This window comes from Alexandromys fortis, unplaced genomic scaffold (assembly GCF_014885135.2).
Source record: "Alexandromys fortis isolate MF-2015 unplaced genomic scaffold, M_Fortis_MF-2015_v1.1 scaffold_10, whole genome shotgun sequence".
Taxonomy (NCBI): Eukaryota; Metazoa; Chordata; class Mammalia; order Rodentia; family Cricetidae; genus Alexandromys; species Alexandromys fortis.
The window spans coordinates 789,658-813,548 of record NW_026067895.1 but is presented as its reverse complement, the minus strand read 5'-3'; positions in this window follow the sequence as shown (position 1 = coordinate 813,548).

Sequence of the window (23,891 nt, the reverse complement as noted above, 5' to 3'; positions counted from 1 at the left end):
GAATATCCCTAAAATTCATGAACAGAAAGGAATAAATTCATATCCCTTTCCACAATGCCCCCAAATATCCCAGCTCTAGTTAGTGAACTTTCAAGTAGGTAGATATAAAGTCATTGATTGCATACAATTTACAGTCATTTTCCTTTTAAACTAAATAGAAATGTTCATATTGGATCTGAGTTCTAAAAAATGCTTCAGAGGCCAGAAAACACAGCAGGAGTGGGAGGACTGGCAGGTGGGTTAGCGTATCTCTATTTGTATTGACTATTCTGATTCAAGTATTTCAGCTAAACCCAGAGGTCTGGTGGATGAAGAATAATAAAGTATCCTGGTATCCGTTCTGTAATCTTTAGTGTAATTGTTAGACTGTTCACAGGATGTGGGTTATCAATAGATATTACATGGTTGATGGAGGTGGGTCTTGTATCTTATCTGTTGCTTTCATTGGTTAATAATAAAGAAACTGCCTCGGCCCTCATAGGACAGAAAATTTAGGTAGGCGGAGTAGACAGAGGAGAATGCTGGGAAAAAGAAGCTGAGTAAGAGTCGCCATGATGCTCCCATTCCAGACAGACGCAGGTTAAGATCCTCTCTGGTAAGCCAGCTCATGGGCTACACAGAATATTAGAAATGGGTTAGAACAATATGTAAGAGCTAGCCAATAAGAAACTGGACCTAGCCGGGCCAGGCAGTGTTTGAAAGAATACAGTTTCCGTGTAATTATTTCTGGGTATAAGCTAGCCATGCGGGCGGCCGGGTGCCGGGGACGCAGCCTCGCCACTCCAAATGCAACACATGGTAGTAGTAGCTCCTTGGCTGTCACCAGAGTGAACACAGAACAGGTGAAGAAGGAACTTGGCTTCAAAGTCCTTTAGGTTCCTCCAAGTAGCTAACAGGTACCTTGCAAATTCAGGTTGAGTATTTCTTGCCTACTGATACCATCTTGTGTGCTTCAGAGGTGGTGGCGTAGAGAGACAGAGAGAAGAGAGCATATGAGAGGTGCAGAAGTTAAGGAGAAAGCCCCAGCCTCTTGGCCGTGGGTCCCGCCATCGTTATTACCTTGCCCAGGGTATCTCCCACACAAGTCAACAGGATCATAATCTATGGACTGTGCAGCTGGTCACAGAGAATGGATCAGATGTGCCCCACACAGCATGTTCAGCCACTCTTTCCAGCCTCCAGGGTCTCTTTAACAAACTGCTTCTTCAAGTGTGCTAGCCTATCATCACAGCGATAAACACTTAAAGCCCTCTCGAGGCCAAGCTGACTCCCATCTCTGCAAGCCACGTGTGCAGGCACTTCAGTTGGGTCTACAAATACACACTGGGTGGAAGAAAAACAAAGGGAGAACTCTTGTTTATTTTGCATATAGCTACCCAGGAACAATTCTTGTACATGGTGTTAATTGTATTTCAGATAGCTTTTCTTGGCAGCCTCTTGTGCACCTTCTCAGCTGTCTTTGTTTGCTGCTGCATGCCATTGTCTTGTGGAGGTGCCTAAAAAGTTCTCCAAGGTCATCAGGCTCCTGGTGCCATCATTTCACAGCCAATGCACACACTAGAGATACCACAGAAGTTGCCCTTAGGAGCTAAGTGCCTTTATTAGTCATAGTGTATTATAACAGTATAGAAATTGTCCAAATGATGACGAACCACCAAAATGCTTCAGTTCTCTCTATCAGTCAGGCCAATGAAATTACTTGAGCTATGTAAAGCAACTCCACTATTCACTTCCATGAAGTGATACCACCTGGGTTTTTTAAGGCTAATTCATTCCTTCGTTTGTTTGTTTCTGCCTCCTCTCTGCAGCACTTGCTATTTCCTAATACTCAGAGGGTGAAAGCTTCTTGTTTTCGTGCACTGACCATGTTTGCTAATGAAGTCAGGCGCATTGCCTGCCTCCAGAAGGACTTCTGGCATCTGACCGTTTAGTATATTCGTCCCTCTGTGACCATTCAAAGTTAAAAGTCGTGACTTTAGACAGAAAGATATGCGGTATCTTTACTGGATATAGTTAAAGAAAATACAAACGATTAAAAGTGTAATTTTTAAGATACTTTATGTTCTTACTGGGTTTTTATTCATTTGTTTGTTTCTAATGAAGTCGCCTATTTCCCATGCTGGCCTTGAACTCCCTGGATACCAGAAAATGACCTCAAACTTCTGATTCTCCTGTGCAAAAATTACAGGTATGCCCTGGCTCTTGTAAAGCATTAAAAAATAAATAGATATTTAAAAACTTTATAACATTTTTGGCTAACACGGAAATATCCTTCACAAATTGTATTCTCAGAGTAAAGGCTCGAATGAAGAGCAGGTTTCTGAGCCCTAACGCAGACTGCGGAATGTTGCTCCTGAGTGTGGAATAGAGAAAAGACATGGAGATCTGCAGAGGCTGGCAGTAGGTGGCTTAACAGGTTTTATTAAAATTAACTCTGGGAGAGAGTCAACAGCACCAGGCAAAGCTCAACAGGAAGGCGTGGGCTTCAGGTGGGAGGCGGGTAATTGGCCCCAAAGAAGAGCTCTTTGGAAGAGCTATGCTTGAAGAATATTCTTTGGAAGAGCTATCCAATCCCTGAGAAGAGGAAACTGGTTTTGTCCCCGAAGCTGAGCCTTTCACTACCTAACTGTAATCTATCATTTCCCATTGTGTTGCCCACAGAGTCCACATTCCTAAGACATACTAGGTAGAGGGAGAGTCTTCCAGGCAGCAGGACCCTCTTGTGATGTCGGTCTGTGTTTCACAGTCCACCCAAGTTCCCTCAGTTGTGGATGCTGTGTGCAGTGAGCCAAAGTTCAAACACTGAAGGTTACCCGTCATTTCACACCCGTGGGTCATGGCTGGCTCTAAGAAAACTGTTCATCAGCCAAACAAACCTCTTGAGGATCACAAGGCATTGCCCCCTCCCTTGTTTGAGTAGATGCCCTATCTGTGATTGTTTCCTTGTCAACCCAGGATGGTGACCCTGAAAACAAAACCACATTGCCTCAGGCAGGATGACTAAACTGGTGGCTGAGGAGGAAACACAGCAGGCCACCCAAGGCTGCACTTAGGTTCCATTGTACCCAACATCTCTTAGCTACCCTTCTAACCTATCTAATTTGGATGGAACAGAATGGAATGCAAATCCCCAGGCCCCCTAATCTACCCATCCAGGGAGTCCACAGGGGTCATCCTCACAAACCTCAGGACACTACAAATGCCATTAGCCGGGTCAGCCCCTCCCCACTCAGACTTTTTATTCTGGGGAGGGACCACCTTCTGAAACTTCCCAATTCTGCTTTCGTTTTTTGGCTTTCTTTCAACAAGCAACAACAACAAAAATCAAAGATTTTAAATCGAAGGTTTTCTGACAAAAGTAAGACAAGTCTCAGTCATGATTGCAACAAGGCCTGCTTTTCTGAAAATAAAAATCTGGTCAAACACGCAGTGGACATAACAGACATTGCTGGGGAAAGTGCACTTTAGTTAAAAGGGATTCTTTCAGTCTCATGCGGGCTATGACAATATTTTTATACTGCTGAATACAATTTCTAGGGGAATAGAAATTGACAAACATATCATTAATTCTGCCTACTTCACCATGTTTTGAGCTGTGGAAAAATATTCTATCCTCTTCCACACAGGCCATATCCAGCCATCACCTCCCCTTCATCTCACATGGCCACACCAAATGTTGAACGATAAGAAGCTATGCTTCATGTCAGCGCTCCCCCAGTGGCTGGACTCTTCTGTAAACTACCCAGAAGGCCTTGTAAGTCTCCCTGTCCTCAAGAAGCTACAAATCTCAGCTCTTGTCCTTGTCTTTCTGTCAAGGCTCTCAGAGGCAGATACTTTCCCAACACCTTCTCCTCAAATTAGATGTTCAGAAGGCCCTTTGCTGCACTCTCAATATCTATCCCCCACCTTCGCCCCATCCGCAGGCACACCCTGAAGGTAGCTGCCTTCTACTAGACTGTGTTTCTGCACACACAGATGGAGCCAGTTTAGTCTCATTCGCCTCGTCTACAACTTAAATAGATGAGGAATACTAGGAGTACTTCTTGACAATAAAACAACGACGGAAGTATGCTAAAGGATTCTGGGATTTTTTTTCTTACACTGGGAAACACAAGTGCAGGAGGAGATGACTTGTGTACCTACTAGGACTGTCCCTGAATCCTGGAGGTGCAATCCGTGTCCACCTTTGAGCATTGAAGTGGACCAATACCAAGCCATCCATCCCACAAAGCTATGAGTGACTACTTAACACTGAAGGTATTGCCAAACCACATTGAACATCTCACTACAACTACTTGCATTAACATACATGCTGAGATAAAAACATTTGATATATTATTAAAATTGACTTCAGCATTTTTCTAAACTTTACAGAAAGCCAATATTAAGTATTTAATTTCATATATAGTTTATATTATATCTTTTAGGCATCATTGAACTAGCTGGACCAAAAGATGAACCACATTCTGCATATTGCAGTGGTGTCATCAACTACAGCCATAGGGTTTTCCTGTCCCAGAACTTCTCTCTAGTTGTACTTAGGTAGTTAGAAAGTCTCCCTAACTACCTTAAGGCTTACTTGGGATTCAAATCTTTGACTGCCTAGTTTCAGAATGTAGTCATATGGTGCCCAGATTCTAAAACCAGAGGTCACAATGTAGTTGGTCGTTTTGGTCCAGACTTTCTTGGACCATCAGCTCCTAAATAATGACATGGAGATTTATAATTAATTCAGAAAACTTGGCCTCTGGCTTAGGCTTGTTAGCTCTTATGACTTAAATTAACCCATCACTTTCTAATAAGCTCCCAGTTTTCTCTTTGGGAATAGGAAAGTTTGCTCTGTGCCAGTTGATGCTAGACAGCTGTCAATTGTTTTCTGATGCTAGAGGAGCTCACATCTGCAGTCTCAAACAAACGTGCATGTTTGAACTGGGTTGAAAATGTTAAAGACTTCAGATTTTGGAATTTGAACTGAAAATACTGTTTTACAAGATGGTGGTGAGCCTGTGTGGGCAGGGTGAAAGGTTATGACTTTAAAGGGATAAGTTAGTTTCCCCAAGACCCGTGGTAGACGTGTGATGGTTTGTGCTGATTGTCAATTTGACAGGATTTAGAATCACTGTGGAAACAAATCTGGTCCAAACAAATCTGGCCTGGTCTAGGGATTATCCATATTAGGTCCATTTAGGTATTTGTGGGTGGCTCCATTCCTTGGGGTTGGGTCCCAGACTCAATGAAAAAGGGAAAGCCAGATACATATAAGCATTCGTTCCTCTCCTATTCTTTTTAATTTTTTTAATTTAAGTTTTTTTTTTAATTTCACTTACCAACCACAGATCCCCCTCCCTCCCCTCTTCCCACTCCTTCCCCCACTTTCCTCTCACCTGAACCCCACTCCACTCCTCAGAAAGGGTAAGGTCTCCTGTGGGGAGTCAACAAAGTCTGGCATATCAAGTTGAGGCAGGACCAAGCCCCTCCTTCCAATATAAAGGCTGAGCAAGGTAACCCTCCACAGGAAATGGGCTCCAAAAAGCCAGTTCATGCATTATGGATTAATTCTAGTCCCACATCCAGTGAAACCACAAACTGACCAAGCCACACAACTGTCACCCACATTCAGAAGGACTTGTTCAGTCCTGTGCAGCTTCTACAGCTATCAGTCCAGACTCGGTGAGTTCCCACTAGCTCAGGTCAGCCTTCAATTTGATTATTTCATGTTGTCTACTCCTCCTGGGTGAGTCTGCTTCTTTCTGTTCTCAAACTTTCAAGTATGCTGTTAAGTCACTAGTGTAAGGTTTCTCCATTTTTTTTTTTTAATGTGGGCACTTAGTGCTGTGAACTTTCCTCTTAGCACTGCTTTCATAATGTTTCATTAGTATGGGTGTGTTGTACCTTCGTTTTCATTGAATCTTAGGAAATCTTCAATTTCTTTATTTCTTCCTTGAACCGTTGGTGGTTCATTTGAGCATTGCTTAGTTTCCATGAGATTGTAAACTTTCTGTATTTTGTGTTGTTAAATTCTAACTTTAAGCCATGGTGATCTGATAAGATACAGGGGATTATTTCAATTTATTTTTTGTATTTATATTTTTTTAATTTATTTATTTATTTATTTATTTATTTATTTATTTATTTATTTATTAAAGATTTCTGTCTCTTCCCCACTGCTGCCTCCCCTTTCCCTCCCCCCCCCCCAATCAAGTCCCCCTCCCTCCTCAGCCCAAAGAGCAATCCAAACTGCCTAGGCTCCCACAAAACCAATAGGTGCAGTAGGATCAAAAACCCATTGCCATTGTTCTTGGGGTCTCAGTAGTCCTCATTGTCCGCTATGTTTGAACTCAGGACCGCGAGGGGGCACCCACACACTGAGACAATGGGGATGTCCTATCCGGAACTCACCAAGGCCAGCTGGCCTGGGTCTGAAAAAGCCTGGGTTCAATTTATTTTTTTTATCTGTTGAGATTTGCTTTGTGATCATGAATGTGGTGTTTTTTAGAGAAGGTTCCATTAGGGGCTGAGAAGAAGGTATAGTCTTTTGAGTTTGGGTGGAATGTCCTATATATGTCTGTTAAGTTCATTTGAGTCATACCATCTGTTAGTTCCCTTATTTCTCTGTTAAGTTTCTGTCTGGCAGACCTGTTGGTAAGAATGGGCTGTGGAAGTCTCCCCCTATTAGTGTGTGGGGATTGATGTATGCTTTAAGCTTTAGTAATGTTTCTTTTACAAATGTAGGTGCCCTTGTATTTGGAGCATAAATATTCAGAATTGAGACTTTGTCTTGATGGATTTTTCCTGTGATGAATGTGAAATATCCTTATCTATCTCATTTGATTAATTTTAGTTTAAAGTCTATTTCATTAGATATTAGGATAGCTACACAAGCTTGTTTCTTAGGTCCATTTGATTGGAAAATCTTCTTCCAACCCATTAATCTGAGGTAACCTCTGTCTTTGAAGTTTAGTGTATTCTTATACTGCCTTCTACTCACCTGGGTTTGGGACAGTTATAGGTACAGGTATTGATTTGTCCTCCAGTTGGTGCAGATGTTGTCTGTACCTCAGGGGGCACTTTTATTCCTGTTGGTGCAGTTGGAGTCTGTGCCTCTGGGTGGTCTCTGATGCTGCCAGGGCTGGTGGCCTGGCCAAGGTAGTCTTGACTTCTGACTGACTGCTAGGGCTCCTCCTCCAATTGGTGGAGATGGGAGCTATGCCTCTGGGGCCCTCTGATGCAACTCTTCCTCCAGTCAGTACAGATGGGGGCTGTGCCTCTGGGGTCCTCTGATGCAGGTGGGGATGGTGGTAGAGCAGCCAGTACGCAGAAGAATTGCCTGCTGACTGACTTTGGGGGATGGGATGGGTGAGGAAGGGGCATGGGGAGTACCCCTATACCTAGAGCCTAGAGAGCTGTCCAGCCAAATGAGTGACTGTCCCCTCTTCCTCCAGTTGGTATAGGTAGGAGTTGTGCCTGCAGGGCCCTCTGGTGCAGCTGGGGGTGGTGGTGAAAGAGCCTGGCCACAGGAGACTTGCCTGCTGACCAGCTGCTGGGGTCCTGCTCTCTTATTCTTAACTGTATTTTAAATGTGACCATCTACCTAATTCCCCAAGCTCCAGACTCCATGATTTCCCCGCCAACCAAAATAAACCTTCTCGTCCTTAAGGTGCTTTTATCAGGTATTTTGTGACAGCAATAAGACAAGTAAAGCTTCCTCTACACACACACACATACACATATATGCATACAAATATACACATACAAATACACACATATTGATGTGGGAGTGTCATATATCAATCTGTTGATTTCATTGGTTAAGTTATAATAAACCAGCTGCTTGGCCTCATGGCTTGGAACATAGATGGGAGGAGTAAACAGAATAGAATTCTGGGCAGAAGAGGAAGTGAGGTCAGACTCTGCTCTGCTTCCGGAGAGAGAGCCGACAGCTCGGGAGCAGAGACGCCATGCTCAGCTCTCCCAGGCAACTCCAACACAGGATGGACATAGGCTAGAATCTTCCCGGTAAGCGCACCTTGGAGTGCTTACACACATCATTAGAAATGGGCTAGTCCAGGTGCGAGAATTAGCCTGTAAGGGCTAGGGTTCATGGGGCAAGCAGTTCTTAAATGAATACAGTTTGTGTGTTGTTATTTCGGGCATGAGCTAGCCAAGCGGCGGGGTGTTGGGGACGCAGCCCCGCCGCTTCATATTTCAACAACATATGTATACACATATACACACACACCACATACACACACATACACATATATGCATACAAATATACACATACAAATACACACATATGTATACACATATACACACACACCACATACACACACACACACCATAGCCATGAATGTAAAAAGAAAATCTCTGTGAGTCCAAGGGTGACAATAAAAGAAAGGGCAGGAAAAGGAGTATGGTGAGAAGGAGACAGAATGTATTTCATATACAATAGAGACGTGTGTGAAAGCTTGAAAATAAATTGAGATTTCAAAGTTATTTTGTTGTAAAGTAACGTATCATGGTTCCAAGGTTAATAGTTGCTTGATTTTATTATTCACTTTGCATCCAATCCCACTTTATCCTGGATGTTCATCTTCTTGTCTATCTTGCCGTGTAACCTTTAGAAGGTTCCAAGACCCTAGCGCAACTGACTCCATGCGAAAGTACCATTTAGGCTGTGAAACTCAGCACATAGCCAGCACCACCTGTCAAAGTGAAAACAAAGATCTACTCCTTCAAAGTCTATAGTTCTGGGAAAGTCTTCAAATGACTAATGCTGCTTTTTGGCTTCTGTAGTTCCACTTCTGGTCAGCTGTTCTTGTTAACCAAAGTATGTCAACCCAGGGTATGGTTTCTGTGCTTAAAAGCTCATCCTATAGCTGAACCTCCATTCAAAATGTTAATAAAGGTTTTGTTGCATGGTAAAAAAATAAAATAAAATAAAAAATAAAAGCTCATCCTAAGGAAGGCTTGGACCCAGGGATCCTGGACACTGAGAGTAGTCACCAGCTGGCTAATAAAGACTTTCTGTAAGCTTAGAACAATGTCTGAGCAGTCTTCTCTAGTGAATACTCCCACAGCAGGGGCTGAGGCTGGATCCTGCAGGACTGGATTAGCTACCACAGAGGTGGGTTTCTGGGAGCAGATGGACACTTCCTCTCATCTTACGCTTCTTCATTTCTCTGCTTCTCTATCCACCAGCAAGCTTAGCAGAAGGCCTTCCCCAGGCACTGACCATGTATGACTGTCTGCTTATAGATAAAACCGTAAACTAGAACACCCTTATTTTCTTAACAGCTTGCCTTGCTTGGGTGTTTTATTGGAGAATGATACCTGAAGTAAGGTTCTAAATCAGTAATTACAATGCAAATCTAACCTACACATGGCTTTATCTAGACAACCCTTACCGGAACACAGCCTGTTCAACTGTTACATGCTGTGTACTGTTACTAACAGAGTCCAGGAAATATAATTTGACCTTAAAAAATTATCAATGACTATCAGCTCCTTTATAAACAAATTTGTTGGCACTTGTTCTAAAACAGTGAAACTCATTTCCTTCATTAGCTGATCTATTGACTTTGAAAGGAATTCCAAAATAGACATTCCAAAACTGTTTTAGAGTACCACGGTGGGGCCAATTTTATGTGTAGAAGAACCAATTATAGAAATCATTGACAAAATAATCAAAGAAACAATTCTCATATAAAAATATTTCATGAGTTTGGTTGAAAATCAACCAAAACTTTTTCTTAACTCTTTCAAGAATGTTCAGGCTCAGCTTATGACTGGCATCGTGGCGTGATGATACACCTGTAATCCACACTATATCACGAATAACCAAGGAAAGAAACTTAAAACAAGAGATCTATTTGACCTCTAAAGATTTGTAAAATTTTAAGACATTGAAGTTTCAAATGGTCGCAAAAAAAAAAAAAAAAAGGAATATGTATCAAGTGAAGGAGCATTTAGGAAACCATTTGGCAGCTCGAGATGTGCATATCTCAGAGTTCAGCTCTTCCCTATCCAGGTGTGTAACCCTACAGGAGTTCCCATGTAAGAGCTTAAAGAGACAGACCAAAGATCACTGGTATATTACTTATAACAAAGAAGAATGGAGACTAATTTCAACAGTAGGAGACTAGCTTATAGAATACAGAACAGTTATTATTGGTAAATGTTTACAAAAAGCTAAGATGAATTAACCACATCTTTCCAGAGAAATCTAAAAACCATGCTGCTGAATTAAAAAGCAATTGTGGGGACAACTAGATGGCTTAGTACTTGCTGAGGACCCGAGTTCAATCTCTGGGACCCACATGGTGGAAGGTGAGGACTGTCTCCCACAAGCTGTCCTCTGATCCCCACGTGCATGCTATGAAGGCAGAGGCAGGCATATCTTTGTGAGTTCTAGACCAGTGTACTCAATATAGTGAACTCCAGGACTGTCTGTCAAAATCCTGAGTTCCAGGCCAATGAAAGCTATACAGTGAGACATTTGTGTCAAAAAGAAAAACAAAATAATAATAATGCAATTGCAAACAGGATACACAGTCTCATATCATTGACATGCATTTTTAAAATACTCAGAATCCTACTTTATAAGCACATTTATAAAGTAAAATTATAAATATGAATTTAAAATAAAAATAAAGATTAAAAAATTAGACCAGTTTTGAACTTCTCTGAGAAGGAAGGGATACGGAATAGACAACAGAAGACTTCTTGGCTATAATCTCATGATTTTTTAAAATCATAGTGATAGTGGCCATAGCAAATCATTGTTTTACATGGTTGGCAAGTACATGCTACTTATTATTGTTGTATTTTTCCGTTCATTTGAACATAGTCAAATGTATGTGTGTAGACATACACTAGTGGACAGAATTTTGATTTATGATAGATAGCATGTATGGCAGTGGTACTATAAGATTCACCACTTAATAATACTTACTGTGATCTTGCTTTGTACATTTAGTCAGTCGATGATAAAATCACCTAGCAACCATTCTCAGCAAGCATCTCTGACATAAAGCAATGCATGATTGTGCACACACTTGCATGCATATGTGTGTGCATTATTACATAAATAAACGTGCATTAATAGTTTATATAATATATCATAACATATATAAAGTGATGAGTCCCTTTCTTTTGCCTCTGCACTAGGTTCTCTGCTCTTTGCACACTACAAGAGAGCAGGCAGAGTACAGCACATGCCACTTAGTGGATCCATTCAGGGTTGAGCTTCTCTAAAGAAGCGACTTCTAATGACTTATATTGCTATTTTAAGATTTCTGGGAAAGAGAAGTGACCTGTGGGCTTCAAGTACTTGCTTAGCTCTTTACTCACCAGGAAATTACTGGTTCTACACGTTACTACTGGCACACACTAAGGTTAGGCATCCACTTCCCGCACTACTTTCCTTCCATTGTATTTCAACATGGACAGAAGCAGTAGAGGCCATGACTCCATAGCTAGAGTACGCGCCTGCCTCAGTCTACATATTTCTAGCTAAACTTCTGCAGCATATTCACTTCCTCATGTTGTGTAGGTGAAAGCAAATTAATCTCCCGCCTCTATTTTGCCATCAACTGCACTTTGCCCTTCTCGCTGCCCATTCAGTACAAATTACTTAGTCACTGGCATTAACACACACTTAATGTCCGCCTATCCTTCTAGATTGTAGATTCACAGAGTTTGACTTTCTATTGGACCACAGTAGTATGCATAGAGGCAAGCTCTATGTACAAAATTAAAATCTATTTTCACAATGATCAGCTTCTGAAGCACGGAAAGAGTTCTTTCCAGAACTGCTGTCCGAGCATGAATTAAGTGTAAGTTGCATGCTTGTTTGGAATAAAAAGCATCCCAGATAAGGAAGTAGTGAACCTCTGAAGATCTGATTCTGTCCTAGCTTTGCCACTTACTGAGTCTAGGACCCTCCACTGCTGGGAAGACTGAGGGAGGTCTGTAGCCTCAATGGACAAGCAATCTCTCCTGTCCTTGAGAGGACTACCTAGTTTTCCTATTGGCTCTGTGGACATGGACAACATCATTAACTTCTGAGATTGTCTCCTTAACAAAAACCAGAATGCAGCCACAGGATGAGTTGCTATACAAGAGTGAGAGCACAGACTTGCTGATTCAGAGCTGAATGGAGCAACCAAGAAATATGAGGACTGAGGAGAAAACCTTGAAGCTAGAAATTACAATGTAGTGTAAGATAATATACTGTGCTCCACAGGAAATGTATGCTGTCCTCAGCAGCCTGCAGTCGTAGAGGGTGAGGCAAGCACATGTCTGTTAATGAATTGAGACTGGAAAGATGAGTCTGTGGTTAAGAACACTTACTGCTTACAGACGACCCAAGTCTGATTCCCAGCACCCACTTGGCAGCTCACAACGAACTGCCTGTAACTTCAATTCCCGAGAATCTGATACCCTCCTGTTGCCTCTAGTGGCACCAGGTTCTCCCCGTTGCACATATATGCATTCAGACAAACACTCACATACATAAAAGCAAATAAAATAAATAAAATTTTAAAATAATTTTTGATGAGCAAATGATTCAGTAACTACACCCGTTGGCATTTACTAAAGTTCAAACTTTGGTCCAGACCAAAACCTGTACACAGATGTGTACAGCTGTTCCATCGCGACTGCCAACACATGGAGGCATCCAAACTGGTTTTCAGTAAATGACAAATTGTAGGCTATCTAGATGACAGAATGTGATTCAACACTAAGAAGAAATGAACTTCCGTGAGAAGGCATGAAGGCTCTCACTTAGTAAGTTACTAACAGAAAGAAAGAAAGAAAGAAAGAAAGAAAGAAAGAAAGAAAGAAAGAAAGAAAGAAAGAAAGAAAAGTCCCAACCTTGGTGACTGAAACTCTAAGGCATTCTACAGAGGAGCAAATATTGGAGAACTGCACAGAAGGCTGGAGGAAGGGCAGAGGCTGGGGGAGTTTATACCCTTTGCTCAAAACCATTCTAAAAATGAAAATCTACCCCAAAGCTTGTAAATGGAAGTAACAGAAATAACGCAAGACAATAGTAAAGTAATGGGGGCAAACCAAAGTGCTGAAGGAGATGGACAAGGAAACAGGGCACGCTCAGAAAAGCCCTGGATCAGGAGGGAGTGCGAAAGTGCCAGGGATGAGTGAGCCCTGGACCAGTTTAGGAGGCCTACCCAGAATCCTTCCCATCAAAATACTGCAGGGAGGGGCCGGGGTGATCCAAACTGTTTGCACTAAAAAGAGCAGTAAACACTCATCTCAATAAAACACCTTAAATACAAAAACATTTAGTATGCCCAGTCTGGCTTCTCTTACTTATTTTTTTTTCTTTTTGTTAACTGCTCAATGCAGAGGACAATTTACTTCTCCATTTGAAAAGAGAGAGAAAGAAAGAAAGAAAAAAAAACAGAACTTTCTTCCCGTTCTGTTTTGGTTTGTGAGGTTCTGTTGTCACTTCTTCCTAAAGCGCTGTTTCCTCACATTTGCATCATGTGAGATTCCGTTTAAACTGCCTTTTAATTGTATGTGCCGCCTTGGCAGAACATGACTGATGTACTCGCGTTAATTAGGGCTCCAGTCAGCAGTCCGTGCCAGCTGGAAACTGAGAAACAAGCGTAAATTATTCTGTCATCAATCAGCTCGGAAATGTTTGAATCACTAATTAGTTTGCAATTTGGGTGACAGTTTATCTGACGCAGGCGATGTCAGAAACTTCAGATCTGAGATGAATAATTTGCCAGGAACAAGCCCAGATTCCCTGCTTTTAAATACATGAAGGTTTATCTGCACGTTGAAAGGTGGCTCAGCGGTCTTCATTAACTTCCAACTGGGACTATGTAAATCAGGATCCAGCGTGAGCCACTTCAGGCCATGGTGGCTTAGCAGATGATATTTAGGAGGGGAAAAAAAAAAACAACCTCTTTTTTTCTTCTTTTTTTATTAATAATTCATAAACTGATAGACAAGGATGTTTGGGGTTTAGCAGCTTTAAAAATCACAATGGCTTTCTTTAAAAAAAAAAAGCAATCATTCTCCTTTTACATGAAAATTAGCTGCGCTGCATCTTGCTGTTTAACTGATTTATCCCCCCCCCATCATCACATGACCAGAATGCTAAACAGGAAGTCATTATTAGCCCTTGTCCTTTCAAGAAAGGTTGTTATTGGGGCTTTATTAAATGGCAGACTTATGTTTTCGCTTAAAGGGAAAGGTATACAGACAGTGTGGGGGGCAGGGTAACAAAAGTAGAAAAACATATTTTTTTTTGTCTAAAAGAAATCAAGAAATCTGCTATTTCTCCCACTAATGATGCTAGGATGAACCTTGGGTATTGGACTCAAAGAACAGGCCTGGCTAATAAGTCCTGTGTCCTCTGTGCATGGGTGGGGCTCCTATCCATGGGATGCTTTAGATTCCTGTGCATTTTAGATCTGTGGCTTCACTCAGCACTTACAGGTCACACACTGCTCTACACGCAGAACTGAGAATGAAAAGAGTTAGGAATTGACACCTTTCAAATCTTCTCTCTACAAGATGTCAACTGAATCCACCTTCTTAATTATAGTAGGCCTCCAGGACCAATGCTGTGTGTTCTCCGAAGGAGAAAAGAGGACAGAAGAGACAAGCAAGTTCGAAACAGGCCCTGTTCCCCTCAGAGTCAGTCCAGTGATGCTGTTGTCACAGTTCAAATGAAAATGGCCCTATAGGCTCATGGAGACTGGCACCATAAGAAGGTAGAGCCTTGCTGGAGTAGATGTGACTTCGTAGAAGGAATGTGTGTCACCGGAGGGTGGGCTTTGAGGTCTCATATGCTCAAGCCAGGCCCAATGGGGTAATTCTCTTCCTGCTGCATGCTGATCTGGGTGTAGAACTCTCAGCTCCTTCTCTAGCAACATGTCTGTTTGCTTGCTGCCTTGCTTCCTATCATGACAATAATGGACTAAACCTCTGAACTGTAAGCCAGCCCCAATTAAATGTTTTCCTTTCTACGAGTTGCCTTGGTCATGGTGTCTCTTCACAGTAATAAACCCTAACTAAGATAGCTGTCTACAGGGAAGCACGGGAATTCAGGAATCCCAGTGGCATGTGGAGACTGGGCCAGCTGGTAGGTGGGATACGCAGCCTAAGGCTTGGTCAGGCCTCGATGCCCAGGATGGGGGAGGCTCTCTCAAAGGAAAGCCCCGTTTACTTTGCAAGGAGTTTCTTGACAATGCCCAAATTTAAAGCCATTTTCCCCAGTTCCATGTCCTCATGCCACTTGAGTTCACCATGTTAATTCCCACTAAGATTTGAATGGCATTCATTCACTTCAAAAATTCAAACTGAAAATGACTTGCCTTTCGAATGGCGTCAGAACAAAATCGCAGGCTCTCACACACAACAATTAGAGAACTCTAATGATAAAAAGCAGAAAAAAAAATTTAATCAATGTGAAGAGGAACAGGATGACCCAGTGACCCACGTCCATCATCTTGTAGGCTCTGACAAGAGCTGTCCACGTAGGGTAGGAACTGGTCTTGGAGTCTTGCTCAAGGTGTGAGCCGAAGGACCCTTTCCTACATTCTGATTCAGCATTCAGTCTCACAATCTGCAATTGCCTCAAATTTTAAGAATAAAAGTAGAGTCCTAGACAAAATGCTTTCAGTATTTCTGATTGAAAACTGTAAAGTAGAAGAGGTCAGGGAAGAAGTTTCTCTAAGTTTCAGAGCAGAAATGAGAGCTGTGGTGGCAAGTTTTTATGCCAGCTAGAGTCATTTGAGAGGAAGGAACCTCAGTTGAGAAAATGCCTGCTTAAGATCAGGCTGCAGCCAAGCCCGTAGGCCATTTTCTTACATTGTGTTTGAAGTGGAAGAGCTCAGAAAAGTGTGGGTAGGACCAGCCCTGGGCTGGTGGTCCTGGGTTTTATAAGACAGCAGCAGGCTGCGCAAGTCATAGGGATCAAGCAAAAGAGAAGCACTCATCCATGATCTCTCCATCAGCTTTGCCTCTAGGTTCCAGCCTTGGCTGAGTTCTTGCCCTGACCTCCTTCAGTAATGATCAGTGATGTGGACGTGCAAGGAAAGCAAACCCTTTCTTTTCCAAGTTGCTTTTGGCCATGGGGTCTTATCACAGCAATAGCAACCCTAAGCTAGGGGAAGATAAATTGCCACACAAGGTTCTAGAGGCTCCGGCATGGTCTACACATAGTTTTGAAAGTCACTCCAGAGACAGGGGAATAGGAACGATCACGCCAGAGAGCTGTCAGGGGAAGGGATGTGGAAGGCCATACAAGAGAGACTTGAGTCAAGCTGGCAAGTGGCGCACACCACGTATAAACTCTCTAAGTAAACAAAACAGTGGCTCATCGACATGAAGACAAGACGAGTTTATTTCAGACTCTTTCTTTCTTGCTATTTCTTGTGAAAAATTCAAAGTAACCTCTTATGAAAACCCTGAAAAATTATATTTCTAGACTCTTTAAAAAACCAAAATGAAAGCTGACACTCTGTTTATTACTTCCAACAATAGCCAACACAGCTTTGAATCTTTTTTTTTCTGCTCAGATCATTTCAACTTTAACTTTTCACTATTTTTTGTTTTGCTTAGCTACATGTCTAACTAAAGAGCCAGAGAGTGGGTACAATAAGATGAAGTGGGGAATGAAGACCGAGACTAATAATCTCTCTCACATCTTTTTCCTTGAAATGACTAGTCCTTCTTATAAATTTTAAGACAATCCCAATATATCCTAGATGACTCACTGGGACCCACTAATGTTGAAATATAAAGATCCATTGCAAAGAGCTCTAATCATTTATTTGCTGGGGCATATCAGGGCACATCATTTAGGGGTAGACATCTACAGAGTAGACAAAAACACAACTTTTAATGCCAGCCATTTCACAGTATGTGTTTAGAATTCCCATAGCTTCGAGGGCTGTGTCTAAAATTAGGGAAATGTTGCCTACCCTAGTTTCATCCATTCTAGCTGTTCAGGTTTTACAATAGCGATGATCACAGGATTGCTCCTTTATCTTAGCACACAACAGTGAAACATGCCTGTCCTGTCTTAAGGCCTTATCACAGGCCCCAAGCAACATTCTGGAAGAAAACAACTGACTCCTCACAGTGTTTCTCTTCATCTGGTTCATCCCTACTTCTGTTCCAAACTTGCTATTCTAATATTTTGGAGAATGAGCTGCTATCTGGTGTTTGCTTCTCTCTGTCTCAAAGTTTGCATTCGTCTCTAGATCTATAGATCAGATCCAATTCATCTTCCTTCTTATGGAATTCTTCCTTAACCTTCTTCACATCTACAGTCTTTGTTAATAGACGCCTTTTACTCTCTAGGTAGAGTAGCCATTCTACTTATCACACGATTTTATGGCTTCTTCAACTCTAATCTCTTTGAGAAAAAGTTTCTTTCCCCTCTCAGGCTAGCCTCTAGTCTCTCTTGCTCTTCCCCACCCCATCACAAATAGATCCAACACTGATCTTTTATTTTTGTGTGTTTTTGTTGTTGTTTGTTTGTTTGTTTTGCTGTTTTGATGCAAGGTTTCTCTGTGTAAGTTTTAGCTGCCCTGCAACTAGCTCTTGTAGACCAGGCTGGCCTTGAACTCACAGAGATCCGCCTCCAGAGTGCTGGGATTAAAGGGCTGTGCCACCACTGCCCTGCCTGATATTTTATTAAATATATTAGAAAGTCTGTCTACTTGTCTTTGCTATCATCAGTTACTTTTCCAGTTTTACAAAACTGCCTTGAGATTTCTGTCTGGGATATTCGCACTGAGAATCACCAACTAGAGTGCTTTGGTTCTACTGAGATTCCTGACACTCTTTCCCATCAAGATGGTCTGTAACTAACTTGGAACATGTACTGTTTTTAGACACGATGTTCTGGTCAGCTTTTGCTGGTTGATGCCGCAGACAAGCCCCAGCCTACTCAACGAATATCAGTCACCCAATTCCTCACATTCTGTGCTGACTGCAGTTCCACTTCCTGCCCTCTTTATTTGGGAATAAAGTCTGAAAAAAAAAAAAAAAACCACTATTAAGACATGTCAATCTCAAAGCCGAGGAAAACAAGAGTTGGCACAGCCAGTGACAGTCCTTAGCGTCTGCTCTCAGAAATGTCACATGTCACTTCCACTCACATGCCATTGGCAAAAACAAGTCACAATGCCAGGTCACACACCAATGGAGCAGAAATTATAATCCTTCCACAAAGACAAGTCTGTAGAAAAGGGCTTATACCTTTCAACAGAAATAAAACCTACCAGGAACTTTCACAAAATCTCTCTGAGGGTTTCCTGCATTGCTGGGAATAGCTACTTAGAGCTAGGGATGTCCTCACACACTCCAAATGACACACCTCTTTGATATCTGTGGATTAGGTAACTGGTTTTTCTGCATCTGATATTATACATATCTGAGTCCTCAGCTGCAAGTGTTTAGTTTGCAAATAGTTATTTCGATCCTGTTGATAAAGCTGCTTTCAAACCTGACCCACAAAAAAGGAGAACAAAAGAGTAAAGAGAAGCTGGGAAGGGCCCCAAGCATGGAACATAAGTTCAGGGCTTCCACCACGCTCTGACCCAAATCTCTGTACATGGCCCAAAAAGGAAGAAAGGGAGGCTTACGCCACCTTGCTAACCAACAGCCTAGAGAATGTTTAAGCCCTGCAGGGTTGCCCTGTGGGAATCCAGTCTCACTGCAAATTTTTTATGGGCTTTGATTTGCAAGGCCAGTCAAGAGATCATTTGATTTCTCTCTGCTCAGTATCATAATCAAAATGTGGGCATACTGCCATCAAGTACATGATGGTGAACAAGCCACAGCCAGCAGACAAATAAATCTGGTGTCTCATCGTCATGATGAACAGCATCAGACATAATGTCACAGGCTTTTCAACTTCTATGCTTCTTGCTATTTAAAAAAGAATAGATATTAAAATAGCTAATGCTGACATTATTGACATTAGTATATTACCTTTCATGGAAAATATTTGAGCCAAATCTAAATAAACAGAGATACCAACTTGATCCTAAGTAGTGATATTTACATTTTTGTGTCATATGACACACTTAAAAGAATGTTTAACTACTTCTCTTACTGTATTAGAGTAAAAAGAAAGCCTGGTCTAGGCTTGTCTGGTCTGCAACACTGACAGGAACTTCAACGCATATTGAAGTTTTTGAGACAGTGATCACTTGTCCACTAACGTCACTCTGAGAAGAGCTCAGACTATTTGTAATTCTCTTATCACCATTCCTCTCACACCCATTCATGACCGGCATTAACCAATCCCCACATTTTCTTTATTGCAACCCGAACCACCTAGAGAATCCTGCTCCATATGATGTTCTGGGCCAAAAAAAAAAAGAAAAAAAAAAAAGGGCCCATCATGAAGATGGAGCCTGCTTAACATCTTGGGAATGGTGCTGAACGGGAAGCTTTTGCATCTTAGGACATTTGCTAGTTATTAAACACGTCCTCACCTACAGCCCAAGAGGGCTTCCATTTTAATCTCCTTTGGCTATTAGTCCAACATTTCCCACTAATATAGTCTGGCACTATATTTTAATATAGGAACTTGGATTTAATGAAGGAATTTCTCTTCCGCTCTTCACTCATTAATACCTAGAGGTTGTACCCACAGATTGATTGTGAAGTCTTAAACCTACTTCAACAGTGCTAACCCCTGTAGCAGAAGCCCACCACACATGAATGCCTTTTCAAGCATCCTGTTTATTAAATAAATGGAGCATTAAACAAGCAATTGTCATTCAGTGGTGTGTGAAAGTTGAAAGGTTGCTGTGACAAGGTACCACAAAACTGGGAGGCTCCTGGGGGCAAAGTTACATGTGACAGAGTCACACAATTCTGGAACCTGAAGCGGGGAAGACTCTTTCAAGGACATCATGGTTCTTAAGGTTCCTTGCGGCTGGGGAGTTCAAATATGAGGCACCTGCCAGTTCTGTTTCTAAGAAGTAGTCTCTTCCTGACTTGTGCGTGGCCACCCTCTGGTTGCCCTTGCATGATGCAGAAATAACTCTGGCCTCCCTTCTTCTTTTGGGTACAAGTTCTATCTGATAAGAGACCCCTCCTCATTGGATAATCATAATAACCTCCTTATAGATCCCATTTCCAAACACAGTCAGTCACACTGAGGGCTAGTGAATTAATATTTAAATCTGGAGTGTGGGACACACAGTTTAGTCCATAATGCCTTGTTTCTGTTTAATCATCAATCTTTAGTCCTGTATCAAATACATTCTCCATTCTTGCTATTGAGCACAAATCCTATGCTAAATTCGGCCAACTCTTCCTGCTCAGGGTCTCCAATGTATTAAGACTCCTACAATAACTTTTCAATTCCTTCATTCTTTCAGTTCTTAGTTCCTTACCAAGATTCCCAGGAAACAAACTTGTCAGCAGGGATGCTGAGGTTTCTCTGATCACGCAGATTTGAGACTTATACACATAGCACAGTGTAACTTGAAGTCAGCTCACTGCCTTCAAGCTCGAGGCCTACTGTCAGGATAAATCAAAATGAAAATTTGGAAGGCACATCACACAGTCCCAAATGATGAGCTCGCTCTGTGAGCTTCATAATTCACAGTTGGGATCACACAGAGGCCTGATGAGGCTTTCCAATGTTGGCTTCAGTGGCATCATCTTGCTCATATTGGATATTCCTCACTGCCATCAGGCCTTCTATGTGCTTACACCCACTCTTTCCAGAGATTCAGTATACCACTTAAGTCTTCGCTTTCTAACCAATGCATAGACTTCTCCTGTCCATCAATATTTAACTCTATTGTGGTCTGTTCTCTAGAAACTAGGCCAGTTTGCGCGCATATTTACTAGCCCTAACTCCCAATTATACTTCAGTTACTATAGTCTTCTCATTAACCTCAAATCATGGCTCTGATGACGACAATATTGGCCACTGTGGAGGAACATTATCTTAGACATTCTGTACCCTCTTGGCATGGCAGCCAAGGTGATCATTTTTATAGTTCATGGTACTGTGAACATCCCTGAAATAGCAAAACCCACAGCTACTTACTCAAAGCAAAGCAAAATGCTTGAGTAACATGAGGTTGATAAAGGTTCTAACTCAGGTGAGCTGGGATCAGTGAGGAGCAGATATTCAAACTGGAATTCATCTTTCAAAATCGGCCAGCACATTCTGGCGGACACAAAACAAGGTTTGCAATGTGGTGGGCACCATATCATTTTATAAACAAGAAAATCTCCCTAAAGTCCTTACCCAAATAGGAAAGAAGACGGCAGGAATATACACTTATTACTATATGTTAGAAACCCTCACTCAAGAAAGAATCTTTATAGGGATTTATCATCTTCCAGGTGTTATTCTAAGCATTTTATATTCAATAACTCATTTAACAACCCTGTGGAATGTGTACCAGCACGAGCTTTATTTCACAGAATCTAACACAGAGATATCTGTCTGTCAAGTATGGAACACATATCATGTGCTGCCTTCTCATTCCCGATAGCAATTTGTAAGGTGAGTGTTAGCCCTTCCTTTTGCAGGAGGTAATCGAACCTTATTAAAATTATGTAATTAGAGGCAAGAAAGTTTCTATAGGTTTGAGTCCAGGTCTTTCTTACTCTAAGGTCTTCTCGCATTGCTTGCTGCTGTCTGATAGTCAGAAGTCATGGGCTCTGTTGTTTAGAAGTGGCAGCTGACAACTGAATGGACTCCTGTCAACAGACACAAATGGATGGATAGGTTCAGGTGTCTTGGCAGATCTCCCCTGTGCATTATGGCCTCCGCAAGAAGAGCTATAAAACAGGGATAAAATGAAAGGACTTATGAGTACTAAAAGGCCGTAAAATCTCCTTCGGTTTGGTTTCCAACAAATCAAACACAGGGGAAGCCTTCCTGTGGTTTTCTGAGCACTGCAGAGGAGGTCTGAGTCTAAGTTTTTTTTTTTTTTCTCAATGCTCAGCACTTTGCAAAACAAAGCTGAGGTCCTGATTTCACAATGCTGCTAGTTTGTGTTTCCAAAGTTGGCCCAAGAGTTCTGTTAAGAACTCTTGCTTACCATCTGATAGTGAAGGTTCTAAGAGCAACCTCCCCTGACATATGCAGAGAATGCTGATATCTCTACTTTATCTGGCATCACAGAAGGAGGTTCTGACACCAAAGGGATGTTTTGATAGCAGTGGTACTGGCCTAATGTCCTGTGGTCAATAACAGAAAAGGAAAAAGAGAATCTTCAGATTAGTGATATGAGCAGGAAATAGAAACTTGTGAAGCAGTTGGAGCTAGGGACCTAGATTCGTGGTTCTGACTTGAAATGTGCTTGGTTGTGCACTGGTCAGAGGCCAGAACGCCAAAGGGGGCATGGTTTCTTGTTCTCTTTCTTCTTTTTCACAACTGCTGTGAGCCTCACTGCCTGGAAAGTGCACTTGAGGATGTGACCAAAACTGAGAGGCACCGGATGAACACCTTGTAGGTGGGCCAAGTATACTGTCGACCTCAGCTCCCCATGCCTCATCCCAGTTTCTGTCACAAGCGGCACCAATCCCCTTAGACTAACTACTCTATGGTACCCCATCTTTTGGGACCTGCTCCCACTGTTCAGGAGCTCTGCTTTGTTTGTTTCCAGTGAGCTCCCACCTGTGATGCTCTAAGTAAAGTCCCTTTCCAAATTTAGTCTCGATCTGTGAAATTCATTCTTCGAGTTCACAAAACAAAGGACCTACAGACCTCTGGATTGGGGTTGCCCTAGCGGCTGTAGATTTTCCCAGCACCCTAGCTCTCCAGGCTTGCATACCTAAGGCAAAAAGCCTTGTCACCATCAAGAACCCCCCATTTCCTTAGACTAAAAGATGTGTCCATTTGAACAACAGAATATTCAGGTGAGTAGGACAGATATGAAAGCCACACGACCCTGAACACACTGACGGCCTCCTGACAATCTGAGTGAGGCTTTCACTCTGCAAAGGAGAACTTGGCAAATGTTTTGATTCACTTGCTTCTTTAAGGAAAATATTTTCATAGAATTAAAGGTATTCTTAACACATAGTAGGGACTCAGTCAATTACTATTGAAAGGACACAGTAACACAGTTTTGAAAGGGGATAATATCATTGCTAAAAATGAAAAGAAAAGACAATAAAAATGCTTTAACATTCATGATTTTTCTTTACCAGTTGAGGAAAGCATCTTTTAAAATATTCATTTCCTCTCAGCACTGCTTTTGTTGCCTCTCTCCCCTTATGAATAATGCTAACGCGTTATGTAAAAACTACACATTGTTAAATATACTTTATTAAGGCTGTGACTGCCGAGTTCTTGGAGGTTTTCTTTTCCCCCAGATGAAAATGTTCATTAACTTTGGCTTTTCTGATTACCAGGAAATAAGAAAACAGTGGAGAATAGGGGCCACGCAGCAGTGTTCCGTCTTCCCTCTTCACACTGAGTCTCAACAACACTGGCATTAGCAGCATCCTCCGTAACATTGCTTGCTGTCTGTTCCATTTAGGCTGTTTGTCCAAAGGAAACCTCTAGAAGTGGATAAGAATGCAACAGAGCCAGGCTTCAGTATCATTGTACTTCAGAGGAAGAAGAAGAACGGAGTCCTGGGAAAGAAGGACATTGCACAAGTCTCAGGAAGAAGGGGCAGTAAAATTAAAATAGAAGCAACTGCTTTGGAGCGAGGGCAGGCAGAGAGCTGAGCACTCCAAGGACAGGTATGTTTTACCCACTCCAGGTCACCTGGGTGTCTTCTGCCAGTCGGCTGGAACAGACCACCATCAAGTTCATTGGCTAGTGTCAGGAGAGAATTGAGAACCCAGTTCACATAGAAACATATAAATCAGTGTCTGGAAACAATTAAGAAGGCCTCTGATTG